We start from the raw sequence: 3,355 nt of genomic DNA on the forward strand, positions 1-3,355 counted from the left end.
TGGGCCGGGCCCTGGGTCCCCCCCGCCATTTCTCCCCCGTCTTTCTCCTCCTCGCGGCCCGTCAGGCCCGCACTCACCTTCCCTGGTGCCCGGAGCCGCCTTCCCTGGAAGAGCCCGCGCCGGGGGGGGCGCTGCGTCGCCTTACCCTGGAGCCGGGGCCTCGGAGCCCATAGGTCCTGCCGCCGCCGCGGGTCCGTCCCTGTTTGGAGGCCGGTTCCCGCGCCGCCGCGGGCCGGGGTGTGTGTGTCCGCACTGCCCGGCCGGCATGAGGGTGAGGACGCGGCTGGGGGGGGGGGGGGGGGGGGGGGGGAGACCCAGCGTCCACACCCCACCGCCATCTCCTCTGTTTTGTTTTGCAGGGACTCTGGTGGCCTTTCAAGACTTGCTCTTGAAGAACACTTCAGAGCCTCCTTGAGTGACCTTCTCTGACGAGCCAGCGGCAGCAACTTGGTAGCCAGGGAGGGAGGCTGCCGGGGGATATAAGCAATAAAATCCTGAAAAGTGCCTTGTTGTATCCCAGTAACGGCTTCTCCTGGAATGGGGGAGTCCCTAGGCTACAGGCACCAGGCTTGACTGCATGGTTTGTTGCTGCTGGTTCCTCAGGGGAGGTGAACAAAACATGGTTTTCAACAAAACATGGTTTTTAATCTTAATTGTTCTGGCAGGAGCAGCTTTGTATGCTGCACTGTTTCTGGCTAAGTAAAGTAATTGGTAAATGGCTATCAGACCTAATGAGTCAGCTGTCAGTTTGAAAAAATTGAGTAAGGAGCATGTCTGCCAGTTCTTTAAAATCTATTGCTTTGAGCACTAGTTTTCTGTGAGCTTTTTTATTATTATTATGTATTTGTTTCTCTTTCTTTCCTTGAAAAAGAGATCTTCCCCTTGTTTCCTCTAGCTAAAAATTATTCTTGTGGGATTTCTAGACAGATCAGGTGCTAGTTTTATGGGAGTGTTAAAGCTGACTAGCTTCGAAGTCATTTACGACCAGTTGATTTGAATCAGCTATTTTAATTGACTTTTCCACTTGTACTTCAGTTTCTTCCTAAAAGAAGATGCATTCCCATTATATAACCATCATCATGATTTTAAAATTAAACAGAGCTTTTGCATTGGATTTGGGAAATGCTTTGATCATATACATACAAAATCACTATGTGTTTATTTAAATGACTATAAGCACAGCACTGTCAGATTCTCATTATGTTTACCTTTTTCATATGTTAGAAAAGCATGAATTATATTGCCTGTTTACCAGGTAATGAATTTTGTTTGTGGTTTGTTAGGCAGTTGAATTGGCATGGTAACTAGGAATTAAACACGCACACAACAACACACACTATTCATTAAACAAGTCAACCTTAAATGTTTTGGATACATAAGATTTTTTTTAAATTGCGTATACTTCAGATTTAGGAGAAGACTTAGGAAAAGATTTGAGAAGATTATGTAGTTAGTGAATTAAACTCATTTCAGTTTAGTTTGTGAAACTTTTTCAGAGGTAGTCAAAGCAGTGAACCTAAGTTCCTACTTGCTTCTCTCTCTCAAATATGAGACTCTTAAGTTCCTTAGGCTATCCTTAAATATAAAATCAGTAAATCACAAGTGTCAAATTAAAAATGTGTGGCTTTTAAGAGGCCAGAGTAATGTTAGGCTTTAACATTACTTTTACATTTAATTTTGAATAAGTTTATAGCTTTCTTATTAAAGTAACACCAAAAATGTTTTAAATAATAATCTGCTCGCTTGGGGAAAAAAACCCCAACTAACTATTTTTCAATTACTTTTATTGTAAAAGATCTGAGTGTAGCAAATAGCAGCTCCCCCTCCCCCCTTCTGTGAAATTCAATAGAATGACAATGGCAGAGCAGTAGCAATTACTTTTTCTGTTTTGCTATTTTTGAACGGCTTTTACTTTTTGGACCAAGTATTTTACAATAGGATAAATGTACATTTTTTTTTCTTAAGCTAGTTTTTTTTTAGTAAATATGTTAATGGAATGAAATAGTATACTAAACTGATAATCACAAGCTTGATTTGAAATGGTACTGTTCATTTGGGTGAAGCGAAGCCTTGGTGACACGGCAGGATTGGGATGCAAGATAAAATATAGACTGTAGTGGGCCTGCTCTCACTAGTTTTTTTTATAAAGTGTAAATATTTTTAAAAAAACAGTATTAAAAATTGCCACAGGACTGTAAATGTCTGAGTATTCTTGAGAATATTCATATTTTAGTAAGTGAATTGGGGAATAAAGGAATTTAAGAAGTCAGGGGATACAGGTGGTGAAACATGTGGTTATAAGAAGCAATGGCATGTATATTCCTTCCCACACCACAAGGTACTTAGTCCTGATTGGATGTACAGGTACCAAATCAATTAGCTTTTGTAATTGGTGCAAATTAGTTTAATGCATTTTTTCCTTGAGTTCTGAGGTCTCTGTCTCAAGATGAAGAGATTCTATTGAATATTTTTTTTCATATGTAAATACACCTAAGTTGGAAAAGTAATTGAATTGCCTCTATTTCCCTTAAAATAGTTGAAGATTTAAATAAGGCAATTTTTAATGCCATTGAGTTAATATTATTTTCAACTTAAAAAAATAAACTGATCTAACAGCCAAATTGTGTGACTTCTACCCAGTTAATATTAAAGATGAAATAACTTCTTTCCATTTGTGTTCACTCATAAATAATTGTGATGATGCAGCTATTGAATTTTTTTTTTCAACCTGATGAAAATCAGTTTCACTAGGTTACAGTATAACTGATATATTATGATGCCTAATTACATAAAGCAGAGTACTTGGGGGTTTTTTCACTTCTTTAGCTTGGCTGACCCCATTCTTAAACCTTGAGTCCTTGCTATTTGCATTCCAAATTCTTTATATGTTCTAACATGGATATTTATTAGACTGTATTGCCACTGTTGTAGATGTTAGGAAAGCCTTCTAAGGATAAAGTTAATTTGTTAAAGGGGACAGTTGCAAACTATCCTAAAAGCATGAGAAACCCAAGAATTCAAAGGAAGACTCTTGCTTTCAGTTGTGCTTCTCTCCGAAGTATTTATCTACTATTGCTGCAAGTAACATCATAGCTAAAAGGCAAGGAAAGAATTTTCAGTTTCAGTTTCTCTTCTGCAGTTGACCCTGCTTTATGTATTTTCGGTATACTCAGGTTCCCTGTATAGTCTGTCATGTTTGTGGCACACTTACACCTCAACAGGCTAGAGCAAAATGCCAACAGAATAGTGTTTTGTAAAACCATACATTTTACAAAACTTGGTAATTTTAGTAATTGGAACTGCTTTACCCATCTTTTGCAGTTGAGTATATTTCACTTTACTGTCTGTTTCTCCT

General features: G+C 38.9%; 1 protein-coding gene across 1 annotated transcript in view; it reads right to left on the reverse strand.

The window, feature by feature from the left end:
- CCDC126 (coiled-coil domain containing 126) overlaps positions 1–271 on the reverse strand; it is a 27,814-nt gene extending 27,543 nt beyond the window's left edge. Inside the window, exon 1 of the mRNA XM_025208115.1 lies at positions 78–271. The gene's annotated coding sequence lies outside the window, so the exon portion shown is untranslated. The remainder of the gene's footprint in view (positions 1–77) is intronic.
- Between the last annotated feature and the right edge of the window lie 3,084 nt (positions 272–3,355).

The sequence above is a fragment of the Alligator sinensis genome, unplaced genomic scaffold (genome assembly GCF_000455745.1).
Source record: "Alligator sinensis unplaced genomic scaffold, ASM45574v1 scaffold978_1, whole genome shotgun sequence".
Taxonomy (NCBI): Eukaryota; Metazoa; Chordata; order Crocodylia; family Alligatoridae; genus Alligator; species Alligator sinensis.